The 13,940-nt window shown below is 39.1% G+C and overlaps 1 pseudogene; it reads right to left on the bottom strand.

Annotated features, from left to right (window-relative positions):
- Positions 1–11,354: 11,354 nt before the first annotated feature.
- Positions 11,355–11,864, bottom strand: LOC150004321 (large ribosomal subunit protein uL15 pseudogene; annotated as a pseudogene).
- Positions 11,865–13,940: the final 2,076 nt, after the last annotated feature.

The raw sequence follows: 13,940 nt of genomic DNA, 5'->3' as shown, positions 1-13,940 counted from the left end.
TGGAACTGAAGCAGCTAGAGGAACTCGAGACCTTCACCCATTGTCCTTTATAAGATTATAAAGGGTCTTAAGTCTGAGAGAGAGGGATTGTTATTTTTTATTATTAAAAAATTAATTAATTAATTTTTTTTAAAGAATGATATAGAAAAGGGTAAAGCCAGAGAACTTGTATGTACAACCCATGGGCATGGACTTGGGGGGTGGAATTGATGGGGGAGGGGGATGCTGGGAAGAGGGGAGCAAAGGGGAAAAAATTGGAACTATTGTAACAATATAATCAATAAAATATATTTTAAAAAATCACAAAAAAGTAAATAAATAAAATAAAATAAAGAAAGGCTCATGGAACATACATGATCCTGACCAACAGCTAAGAGCAGGGCTGCTGCAGCTGCCCAGTCAACCCCATAGGCAAGATGTAAATGTTTTGTTACTACATACCATTGAGAATTTTTGGTACACGGCCCAAGCTGACTAATACATTTGGCAAAGTTTCCCAAGGAACTGAGGAATGCTCTTGGTGGGATTTGAGGTGAGGGAGTGGGTAAAGGAAAAAGCTCCAGGGCTTCTCCAAATAACGATGATCTCTATCTCCAAAATCAGGTAAGAGTATTTCAAACATCACATCCACAAGAGATACTAGAAATGTTCTTCGAGGACTAGAGTTCAGAACATTATATCAAACTTCAAAAATTGGTGATACTATTAAAATCCAGACAATATCCTATAATAAACTCCTTGAGAATGCTATTTAGGTATGAAATGCTAATGAATATCAGAACCTCTTCGATAATTTTTATGCAAAATACAGAAATCTTAATGACACAATCTCAACTGAATTTTTCTGATAAATATCATGAAGATAATTATTATAACAGACATCTGAGACAAAAATTAACTGCTATATTTATAGAATAAAATTAAAAAATTATTGGTTCATTTTTTGAGCTGAAAGCTTGCACCTTGTTTAGATAAATACAGGTAGAATTAAAATTTATCGCAAAATTATTTGAGTCCAGCAAAAATAGCTTAATTAATAATAATATTGATTTTTTCTTGTTCTTATATAGATTTTATATACTTAATTTCATGCTAAGCAAGATTTGATACGACAAAATTACTAAGATAACAAAAAAACTCAGGCTTATCCGCAGTTTCTTTTAATGGGAATAGACCCATGTTCAATGACTGCAAAGCACTTCAACAGGTTTTACTTGTTTACCTAGAAGACATTTTAAAAAGACATTTATTTTCTCGTTTTTCTCTCATTAAATAGGAACGATCATGCTCCAGTTCTACTTTACAAAACTACAAGGAAGGAACACTCAATTTGATGTTCATGTGAAATATAATTACCCACTTTTCTTCCTTTACAACATGTGCTCCATAGATAGAATGACAAGCCAAGAAGTACACAATACTCTGCCTGTCATTAATAATAAGTATGTTTTTTCTGGAATTTATTTCACAGTAATACTTATTCAAAATATCTTTTGCTTGCTTTTTCGATGGTTAGGAATATTATAGCACCTCAACAGATATGGCCTGTTTCAAATTGAAGATATAAATAGAAATTTATTGAATGAATCAATTAATCAGGTACAATCATAAATAAGTATTGTAAATTTTAAAATGTGCAAAGTTTCATCTCTGCCCATGACCTAAATGTGTTTACACAGGTAGACTCAGAGTTTCTATGCCAGGATTGTAGACAGATATAGCTCACTCATCTTGTCCTAAAGAAATATCATGCATCCTGCAAGGCTTTGTACAAAGGCCCCTTACTGAAAGAAGTCTTTCTTGAGTCTCCCAAGTGCTTGTGATCTCTTCCTCTTTCAAATCCATAGAGCTGATAGTCAAAATCACACTGACTTCGTTGAGAATTTCCAATGTGCTTCAACCATGCTAAACTCTGCATTTATCATCTCATTGTTTTTTTGCAGTACTCCTGCGAAGCAAGTATCATTTTTTCCACTTTATAGATGAGGAAACTGGGGAGGACTTGAACTCAGAATTTAACCCCAGAAATGGAAGTCTCAACAACTCTGCTGGAAGACTTGGTCTGCATTTGAGTTTTGTGAAAGGGAAGGTAATTAGAGATAGCTCAGTAGAAATAAAAAGTTGTGAGTTCAGTGGTTTCAAGGAAACATACTGATTACACCAGACCTCATGAGGAAGGGGAAACTGCTGAAAACTTACATCTTTATGACTTCCAAGCCCAAGTAAGCCAGAAATACAGCTGGGGGATAACCAGGAGCCCCAGTCCATCTGACTCAGAACTGCACATACTCCATAACCAGATGTGCTGGCAATGGCATTATGACAAGAAAAATCACACAATAATACTATAACAGTGTAGTCTGTCTACTAGCTGTTGCTTGAAGGGAATCCTGGCAGCATTTGGGAGTGATGTCATGAAGGGAATGTAAAAAACTATCAAGTTTGGGTACCTTTGTATTTTCTTTGTCTTGCTTTGGAGATGAACTTTGTGGCTTGAAAGAAAATGTAGTATATTATTCTTTCCATTGGAAAAGCTTGGCTTGGGAAAGGAGAAAGAAGAACTGAGAGTAGTTGTGTTGGGAGAGTGTTCTGGGTTTTAAGTCAAACTTTAACCAGCCAGACTCATCACTAAAAAAAGAGAGAGGACCCAAATAAATAAAAGCAGAAATTAAAAAGGAGAAATTACAAGTGATACCACAGAAATACAGAGAAATGTAAGAAACTACTATGAACAACTATATGCCAAGAAACTGGACAACCTTGAAGAAATGGCAAAATTTCTAGAAACATACAAGCTTCCAAAACTGAATCAAGAAGAAGCAGAAAGCCTGAAGAGACCAAAACAACTAGTGAAATTGAAACAGTAATCAAAAAACTCCTGACACACACAAGCCCTGGACTGGATGGCTTCACAGGCTAATTTTACCAAACATTTAGGGAAAAGCTAACTCCAATCCTTCTCAAACTATTCCAAAAAATTCAAGAGAGAAAATACTCCCAAACTTTTTACAAGACCAGTATTATCCTAATTCAAAAACCTGGTAAAGACACAACAAAGAAGACTACAGGCCAATATCACTGATGAACATAGATGCTAAAATCCTCAACAAAATATTGGCAAACCGGATCCAGCAACACATGAAAAAGATCATATACCATGATCAAGTAGAATTCATGCCAGGGATGCAAGGGTGGTATGATATTTGCAATCAATAAACATAATAACAACATAAACAAAAGAAAACACATGATCATACCAATAGATGCTGAACAAGCATTTGATAAAATATAGCACCTATTTAAGATTAAAATGCTCAGCAAAGTGGGAACAGAGGGAGCATACCTCAACATAATAAAGGCCATGCACAAGAAACCTACAGTTAACATCGTACTCGATAGGCAAAAACTAAAAGCTTTCCTCCTAGATAAGGAACAAGACAAGGATGTCCACTTTCACCAATTTTGTTCAACATAGTATTGAAAGTTCTAGTCACAGCAATCAGACAAGAAAAAGAAATAAAAGGCATCCAAATTGGAAAGGAGGAAGTAAAACTATCACTATTTGCAGATGACATGATAGTGTACATAGAAAACACTATAGTGTCCACCAAAAAACTATTCAACCTAATAAGTGAATTTGGCAAAAGAGTGGGATAAAAAGTCAGTATTCAGAAACTGGAGGCATTTTTGTACACCAATAATGAAATATCAGAAACAGAAACTAGGAAAAAAATCCCATTTACTATAGTAACAAGAAAAATAAAGTACCTGGGAATAAAATTAATCAAGGAGGTAAAAGACCTGTACCTGGAAAACTACAGAATACTGAAGAAAGGAAGTAAGGAACATGCAAGTAAGTGGAAACATATACTGTGTTGATGAACTAGAAGAATTAACATCATTAAAATGTCCATACTACCCAAAGCAATTTATAGATTCAACACAATCCTTATTAAACTATCAATGGTATATTTTACAGAACTAGAACAAATATTTCAAAAATTTATATGAAACAAAAATGACCCCAAATAGCCTCAACATTCTTGAGAAAGAGGAACTAAGTAGGGGGATCACGATACCTGATATAAAACTATACTACAAGGCCATTGTAATCAGAACAGTCTGGTACTGGCATGAGACCAGACACATAGATCAATTGAACAGAGTAGAGTCCAGTAATAAACCCATGTCTCTATCATCAATTTATATTTGACAAACGGGGCAGGAGCATAAAATGCAGAAAAAATAGCCTCTTCAATAAATGGTGTTGGGAGAACTGGAATGTTACAGTCAAAAAACCAAAAAAGCAAAACCTAGACCACTAACTTACACTATATACCAGAATGAACTCAAAATGAATAAAAAACTTAAACATAAGCCATGACACAATAAAAGTTCTAGAGGAAAACTTAGGCAGCAAAATTTCAAATATCCCACATAGCAATATTTTTGCTGATATATCCTCTATGGCAAGGGAAATAAGTAAAAGAATAAAGAAATGGGACTACATCAAATTTAAAAGATTTTGCATGACTAAAGAAAACATCAAAATGAAAACAGAAATGACTACATGGGAAAACATATTTGCCAATGATGCTTCGGACAAGGGTTTTATCTGAAAATATATAAAGAACTCATACAACCAAACTCCAGGGAGACAAACAATCCAATTTTAAAAATGGGCAAAGGACCTAAACAGAGACACTTCTCCAAGGAGGACATATAGAGAGACTATAGGCATATGAAAGGATGCTCAACATAACTTGCCATTAGAGAGATGCAAATCAAAACCACAATGAGATACAATCTCACACTGATTAGAATGGTCATCATCAATAAATCAACAAACAACCAGTGCTGGTGAGGATGTGGAGAAACAGGAACCCTGGTGCACTGTTGGTGGGAATGCAGGCTGGTGCAGCCACTATAGAAAACAATATGGAATTTCCTCAAAAAACTGAAAAAGGAACTGTCTTTTGACCCAGTGATTCTAGTACTGGAATCATATGGTGAGAATCCTGGAACATCAATTTAAAAGAACCTATGCACAACAGTGTTCATAGCAGCATTATTTACAATACCCATGTGCTGGAAACAGCCTAAGTGCCCATCAGTAAATGAGTGGATCAAAAAAACTGTGGTACATTTACACAATGAAATACTTAGTACACACCAGAAAGAAAGAACTCCTACCTTTCGTGACAGCATGGATGGAACTGGAGAGTATTATGCTAAGTGAAATAATCCAGGCAGGTAAAGACAAATACCATATGATCTCACCTATAAGAGGAACCTAATGAACAAACAAACAAATGAGCAAAGTAGAACCAGAGGCAGGGAAACAAGGAAAAGACTGACAGCTACAAGAGGGGAGGAGCAAGGGGAATAAGAGGGGAAAGAAGAGGAAGGGTCTAGTCAAAGAATACGTATAAATGACCCATGGACATGGACAACAGGGTGGGGATTGACTGTGGGAGAAGGGAGAGGTGGGCGGGCAGGAAAGAGCAATGGGAGAAAAGTGAGACAACTGTATGAGGACGACAATTTAAAAAAAAAAAGAAAAAAGAAAATAAAACATCCTTGAGTGAGGATTTAAAAATATGTAATTTACCTCACTGAGCTGTGATAATTAAATAAATGATTTATGTGAATATGGCTTGTAAATGCTAAAGCATGATATAAAATGTTAGTTGTTGGCATTATAAAAGTGCAGTATATACGAGGTCTGTCCAGAAGGTATCCAGCCATGTAATATGAAAAATATAGACATTTATTGAAAAACATACAAGATACAAGAAACATTGTACATAGGACAATGATGCCTCCGTCTCCTTCAAAATAGGCACCTTGGAACCTCATACAGTTCTCCCGGTTGCAGTCAGGTGCCCCATCGTGTTTTCCTAAATCTCATCGGGGGTCTGAAATCTCTTCCCTTTCCAAGGTGATTTTAGTTTTGGGAAAAGCCAGAAGTTGCATGGTGCCAAATCTAGGCTATAGGGGGGCTGAATCACCTGAGTGATTTGATATTTCATCAAGATGTGATAAATGATCTGGCACATTGTTATGATGAAGCTGCCAATCACCAGTTGCCCATAGCTGCAGCCTTCTGAATCATCCGAATAGTTTCTGTAGAGGAATATTCAAACTTAATGCAAAATTTGATGCAGATTCATTGCTCTACTTGCTCAGTCATTTTGAATGCGATGGCCACACAGTACGCATGCTCACTCAACAGTGTCTACAGTCCCCTCTGACTAGTACAGTGAAGTCATCATTGTTCACACATGTGCACTCCAGTCCACTCTCCTTGGCTTCCAGGTTCCATTGATATCACGCAAACTATTCTCCTTATATTAACAATGGCTGAACCTTTTCCAGACAGACCTTGTGTTTCTCCTCTTGAAAGATTTTGAAATCACAATTCCATGGCTTGACAGACACAGGTCATCTCATGCAATGCAGATAATTTTTAACACCATATGGGGTCAGCATCTAGAAAAAGTGAAGGGTATAAAAGAAGAAGGAACTAAATTCCAGTGAGAATATTTCTTTAATGATTGTTCCTTGCCATTCCCTCTTCAACAAACACTAGAGCCTGGTACAACACTGCAGTCAACATTAATCCCAGGCTTTTGAACTTTGTTCCTCATTGTCAAATCTCATTGAAAACATTGGTTATGCAGAAATCACATTACTTGTTAATCTATAAATGGTCTGGTGGCTCAAAATTTCTTAGTTAGGGCTAGGACCAGAGTTTGTGATTCCTGGCACCTACAGATTGTTGGAAAAACTAATGATCTTCACTGTGACTATTCTCTTCCCATAGAGCAAATTATTTGAATGGTCTGTTGATGTAGGTGGATCCAAGTAAGAATAATCTCATCAGCTGCCTACCAGAAAAGTGATGTTGACAAAATCCAGAGAGTATGCTCAAGAAGGGCCCTAACACCAGGGTTTTAGATTTAGCTCTGCTACTTAACCACCTGGGGCCTCACTTTCCTCATCTGTAAATTAGGGGAGTTAGACTAGAAGCTAGTCACTAGGTCTCCACAGTAAGATTCTAGAATTCTGCGGGTAAGTTTAGATATTAGGAGGTGGACCTTCCAACCTCCAACCATGAACAAGAGAGGGGTGCAGGAGCCAGAGGTCTCAGCTGGCCCTTTGGGAGGAACAAGGATTATACTCTGTGACATCACAATATCCAGCTCAGGCTCAACCTAGCTACTGAGAAGAATGTAACAGGATGTGCAGCTGTTGGTATATTAGAGGTGGGACTCTCTACCTGATGGAGTTAGAAGGAACCAGCCAGCCATGCCTCCAGTTCAGGTATGTGCCATTTGCTAAGCTCAGAACAGAAAGAGCTGATGCCTAAAGAAACAGGCAGAGAAGACCACAAAATGAGTGTGTCTCCAGGTTTAGGAATAACAGTATAAGCACAGAGACTATGTACCAGATACTTTAGGATAATGTAAATGTTCCAAGTAAACAGACCAAAGGTCAAAGGCAGTCCCACCAGAAACAGAGCTGGGGCATGTCCTCCTGACAGCCAGACGTACTGTCATGAAGCCAGACCACAAGGACATTTCCAAGGCTGTTATCCCTTCACTGTCCTCTCCCCAACCACTGGGAAAACGCAAAAGGCAAGAGGTCAGTGTAAATTACTTTCTAAGGTAGTCCATATTTGTTGCCTAGTGATGTTTATTCCTTTATTTATATGATTTGCTTTTAATAACTTCTCCCCAGAATGACAGAGAAGAATAAACTAAACAAAAAATAAGTTAACTAAAAGAAGTATTTTAATAGAGGACAGTACCAAAAATTACAAACAAAAGTAATAAAAGAAACAAAGTTTATTATGGGTTAGCAACTGAGACTGATTCTAAAGTCTGGTTTTGAAATTTCAATGCTTAAAAGGCAAAAGGCCACCCCCTATAAACAGTGAAAGTGAAGGGCCTTATGGTTGAGAAATAAGGAAAACAGTTCAGCTAGAACTATCTCCAGCTTCTCCTCCTCTAAGGAACTCAAACCAGTGAAATCATAGTTGGGGATGCAGACAGTTCTGTTTTCTTTACCTTGCCTTGGGGTTTTGGCTTCTAAAATATTTGTTTCTTCCTCAAGTCTTGGGACCCTGAGAGGCTCTAAGGGACAGCAAATAGCTGTTCTGTTTACCAGTAGGGTGGAGCGTGGGGTGGGTGCCAGGCCCTGACTCATCTCCACTGGCCTCCCTCCAGGCCTCAGCATGCTGCGACCCCAGAACTGAGTACTGGACTGCTCAGGAAGCACACTGAGATTCGCTTGCAAGATCCGAGTTTATTGCCATGCTCCTAAGTGAAAGCAGCAGTCCGATATTTTGACAGGTAGATTAGTTACCCACAGAAGACCCCAGTAGCAATAGACAAAGGAGGGAAGACCCAATCTCTATCCACAGGACACAGTTTTGGCACCCTTCGGCCTCTAGCACATCAGGAATAAATATATCTCAGGAGTAAGACAATACACTCTCACACTATGAAAGTAGCAATAACTCAAAGCATGTAAATAAACCCAGAGGTTGAGATAAAAACAAAACGTACTTGCACATTGACTCTAGCAGATATTCAACTTCCACCTAGAAAAGCCTCTATGATTTTCACAACTAGATTATGATACAAACTCTGAAGTCCTTGAAAATTAAAACTTCATTGGTCCAGTTTTTAGACTTTGTTCATTTCATAGTCATTAAAAATTAAGTTTAGGTTCACCCTAAAATAATAAAATACAGAATGTTTGAGTTCATCTATATTTTTATTTATTGGCTATAATGTTCTCTGACCATTGTGTTAGTCACATACCACAGAAGTTTAGAGTTGGAAGGGAATTTAGGGATCATCCATTCCAATGTCTTCATTCCTAGGGGAGGAACCAGCACAGAGAGGTTAAGTGTCTTGACAGGTGAGCTAGAAAGTGTTGGCTTGGAGACTAAAGCTTAAGTATTCTCAGTCTTAGCCTGGTGGCCTCTCCAATTCTCCCTGCCCCTAATTTATGCTGTATGAAGTTACTGGTTCTTATTTAAGCTACTTTAATTTCCAAGTTGGATTATTCTAAGATTTAAAAAATCTCACTTTGTCACCTTGGTGTGGTTACCAGTAAATTCAGATACTCTATGTAGGTGGCACTATTCACCAAAGGTCTCCTAGCCTTCACAGTTCCAAACAAAACAAACTGGTCAAGGTTAAGAAAAGGCACTCAACCCCTATACACAGGGCTGATATAACAATGAAAATAAATCCAGGGAGATTGACAGGCTACTATGACTTGAGGCCTGGATAGAAGTAGTCTAGTGGAGGGAAAAGCATTTATACAATTAACAAGCTTTTGCTTTATAATAAATACACAGACTTCCTGATGCCCTTGCCTTTTCTGGTTTTTGTAGACCATGTGTTTACGTGTAAGTGTGTGTATTCTGTGATATGAACATGTGTACTCTGTAAATATAAACACTTCATCTAGCAGGTGTGGGGCTGTTATACCATCCATGGTAACTGACCTATCCTATTATCTAATATGTCCTCTACTGAGCCTTCCTTGATTTATCCCATGAATTATTACTTTATTTGGAAATAACTTGATAATTTACCAGCTGCCTTGGATGTATCCAGGGTTTGTTTTATGTAGAGCTATATGTCTTCCATCTGCAAATAATCTGTGTGAGCCAACGCAGTCCCTGGATATACATACTCAGAACTTTCTCTGATTGAATTTATCTGAAAGAAAATGAAATAAAATTAATAATTGTTGAATATAAGTATAGACCTTATATTTATAGCCATATATCTGTAGGCCACTAGATTAATTTTTTTTAACCAACTGGAAAGTATGTATCCTGTAAGGATCTCCCATATGTTTCTGGTTTTTCACACAGATTGTTTTTAATAAAAGAGATTTATGAAATATTACCAACAGGGAAGAACATTCCATCAAGGCATAGGGTTTAAACAGGGCTGTGGTAATATCTTTCAGCTTTCATATTAATTTCAAAAGTTGGGAAATATATTGAGTAATTTTGCACATAGTACAGCATAAAACTGCAGGAGAAAGCTGACTGTAAAAAAGGGAGGGATAAAATGAGCTTTAGTTTCAGATTCTTCATTGTGGGTTTTGAATTCTTAAGTCTCTCCAGTAAACTGAAACACAGGTATGCAAGTGAACTTTTGAAATGTTTTCTGTCAGATTATCTGATAAGATGTATCTTGACAAGTCTTATTTAACAGCTCTGAAAGAACGAAAAGTAAAAGAAAGCCACCTCTTCAGAGGTCCTGAGATATCTGATTCTTTCTCTTGCTGCCAACACCTGGGTGTCTTGGCATTTGGCCACACCTGGATCTCTGACACATGCGGGGCACTCCCCTTCATCCCAGCCCAGCTCCCATGACTAGTCTCCTAAGAATTGTGCAATGTGGCCTTTGTAACCCGAGGCCTATGAAGTCTGGAAAGGAATGTGACCCAGAGCCAACAAGCTCCCAGGGCTGAGAAGGAGCTCTCCTGCTGTTTACTCTGCCTGGGGACTCTCAGAAGGGGAGAGGTATGCTCTAAAAGGAGCAGGAATCAAGCCCTTGGCATGATTGTGAAGCAAGCACTTTAGTGCCTTTTCCCTTTGTCTTTGCCCATCTCCAGAGGCATGCTTCATGTTGCTCCCAAGAGTGGACTTGGGTCTATTTTTGAGCCACTTCCTCTTCTATTCCTAGTTATACCCCCTTTTGAAAGCTATGACTTGTAGGTAGTTTTCTTCCAATGTCCCTGTATAGGGTGAAGGGTAAACCTAATGGGGGGTTCCATATTAAATAGTGATGTTGATGGTAGAGTGCCAGAAACTGGTGGCAGGACATCAGTGAGATCTTTGTGATGATAGGCCTATTGGTACCTGTCAACCGACAACACAAAACCAGCTTCCTACCTCTCCCCCCACCTCCCCCTCGTTTATCATGACAAACTTACAATCTGGCCACTGGCAATACTTGGGGTTGTCCCATCTCTTCTGCACAAGAAAATATGCCCAAACATCATGATGGCCATACAAGTGGACCTCTAACTTAAAGGAAGAACTAAAAAGAAATAAAAGACTTAACCCCCAGTCTTGCCATTTGAGCACTGTTCAGTACAACTGAGTATAATTAACTGTAGATGACAGGTTCTTTATTTTATCTTATCAATATTGCTTATAAACAAAAGATGGTCCCAGGAAAACAGACTTCTTAGTCAGTTGAGAAGACAACTCACTTGACAATTAAAATGCCAGTATTTTCTGCCTTTCAAACATATTTAAAAATGCAAAGTCATTATTATTAGAAGAGGAGGAAAAGCACTCTTTTTTTTTTTTTTTTGACAAAAGCACTTGTGAAAATTTAATGAACTCCCCTCCATGTGGCTTCAAGCTACCAGCACACAGGCCCCACCAACACTTTTAATCTTCTCTTCGGCTCTTCTGCTGAAGAATTTGGCCTTCACAATGACAGGCTGCTTTGGGAGCTTTCCCTTCCCCAGAACTTTGTAGTAGCCCGATCGCACCACATCAATGATGGGAGCGACTCCAGTCTTGCTTTTCGCAGCATTTACCCATGTCTGCTCACTGACCAAGGTCCACAGTTTGTCAAGGTTGACAGTGGGGCAGAAGCTCTGGTTCCTCTTTAAGTGGAAATGCCTCATACCAACTTTTCCAAAGTAGCCTGGGTGATATTTGTCGAAGTTGATCCTGTGATGATGCAAGCCACCAGCATTACCTCGGCCTCCCGGGTGCTTCCTGTGCTTGCCGATATGGCCATGGCCGTGGCTCACGTGGCCCCTAAGTTTCCGGGTCTTCCTCAGTCTGGATGGCATGTTGATGACCGAAATGCCGAAAAGCACTCTTTATGTAAGAATATGTCTCTTTGTCTGTTAGAAACCGATACCATCTCACTCCTCTAACCAACATATCTCTTGTTGTACCCTGTTCATTCAAAGAGGTTATTGACCTTTCCTACCCCACCCCCCATGAATTCAGTGTTGATTTCAATCTCATGTATATTCTTTGAAAACGTAATATGTACCACATACTGTGGCAATAACAAAACAAAATGTTTGGCTAAATTGGGCTCTTTAAGAATCAAGAATTTAGTTAGGAAGACAAGAAGTTCACCTATGAAGAGTTCAAAAGCAAAGGAGAAACTACACGACTATCTGAAAAATGTTTGCTCTGTGGATTTCAAAGTATCCCGAGGGCTCAGCACAGATCAGAGGCAAAACTGTGTCGAGTGTTCAGGTGGCTCATCACGGCAGAGTTGGAACTTGAGAGGAATCTTGAAAGAAGAGAAATAGAATAGTGACTGACAACAGCTTGGAGAGAAAAAGTTTTCTAGTGCAAATTTTGGCCTCACTCAATAGGTCTTCTCCCACTCACAGATCTTATGTCTACCCTCCCTGTGCTTTTACAACTTCTTTGCATGCAAGGCAAACAATTCACATGACCTCTTTGGGATATGGAAAACAGGAGTCATGGAAACATGCCACACCAGGAAGAAAGAGGCCAAATCTAACCGATGGTTTCTGGGAAAGGCCCTGCATGCTGTCACCAAGGTTGTCTGGTTTTAATTATGGACATGGCTTCCTGATCTGATACTCTAAAGTCAACACGTTCCACACCTAATTAATTATCTTCCTCCAAACCTGCTCCCCTCTTGCAAATCTCATCTCAGCCAATGACCTTACAATATTCTCAATTATGCCAGTTAGAATCATGAGTCCTCTGTGATCCCCGGGTCTCTCCTCTGCATTTGGTCATGAAGCTCAGGAGGTTATATCTCCATATCTCATTTGAATCCATCCCTTTGTGCCAGTTCTGCCTCCCTAATGCTTTCCTCTGCACTCTGTTGGTCACATTTTTCTGAAATAAATACTAGAGATTGTCACTTGCCAATTCAAAAACAGTTCACGTTTTCCCATTTTTTGAAAAATAAGGACTGAATTCCTATATTGGCTTTTGAGTTCTTCCACCTTGTCTAGCTTTGCTTGGCCACTCTGCCCCTCTGCTACTCATTCTTCCAGTCCTCCCAGTGCTTACGGACCATATGGGTCCCTCTACTTTCCACTCTCCAGGCTGTTGGCACTTTCTTGCCTCTATGGTCTTACTCATGCAGTTCTGTTCTGAGTGTTGAATTTCTGCATGATTCCTCCCCCATTATTTATGATTTTTCATAGCATTCTTACTATTCATGACCTTTTGGCTTCAGGAGAGAGCCAGGTAGGGTTGGAAGACCAGGAAGAAGAAAATAGAAGAAGAACATGTGCAAAGTCTCAGAAGAAAGATGGTGTATTGAAGGAAATGATCAGTGAACAGAGTAAAAGGAACTGGGAAGAGACGAAACAGAGATAGAGGCAGAGGCTGGCCCTGCTAAGGAGCTGGGGTTTTTAGCTTAAGGTCACTAGGTAGCTTTAAAGAGTTATACGCAGGGGAGTGACAGTATACTATTTGCATGTAGTGTATGGAGAGCAGGTGCGAGTGGAGAAAGATGGGAGAAAGAACTATCAGTTAGGAGGCTTGCAGGGCAAACCAAGGAGATTATGAACTTGGTCTAAGGTGGTGACAGGGGAAGAAAGGACGCCAATGGACTTCAGAGAGCTTTAGAAAGGAGAATTGATTCAACCTGGTTGATCAATCAGGCATGGGCCAAGCAGAGAAGAAATGAAGAAAGATTGCCAGGTTTCTGGCTGGGTCCAGAAATGATGCTGTATTAGATGCCCTATCACTTCCCACTAAAGCCTGCTAAGGAAACCAGACTTGGACCTGTAGGAAACAGGAGGCTACAAGGACTTCTTGGCTTAGGTAAACCTAATCGCTGAAAGAGCAAACTGGATGTGGTCTGGAAAATGGCCCACAAGGAGAAGACTGGTTGCAGACAGACGACAAGGCAATGCCAATGACGTGAGTG

The sequence above is a fragment of the Furipterus horrens genome, unplaced genomic scaffold (genome assembly GCF_987537825.1).
Source record: "Furipterus horrens unplaced genomic scaffold, mFurHor1.1.pri manual_scaffold_7, whole genome shotgun sequence".
In the NCBI taxonomy this organism is placed as follows: Eukaryota; Metazoa; Chordata; class Mammalia; order Chiroptera; family Furipteridae; genus Furipterus; species Furipterus horrens.
This window is presented reverse-complemented; position numbering and strand designations above follow the sequence as displayed.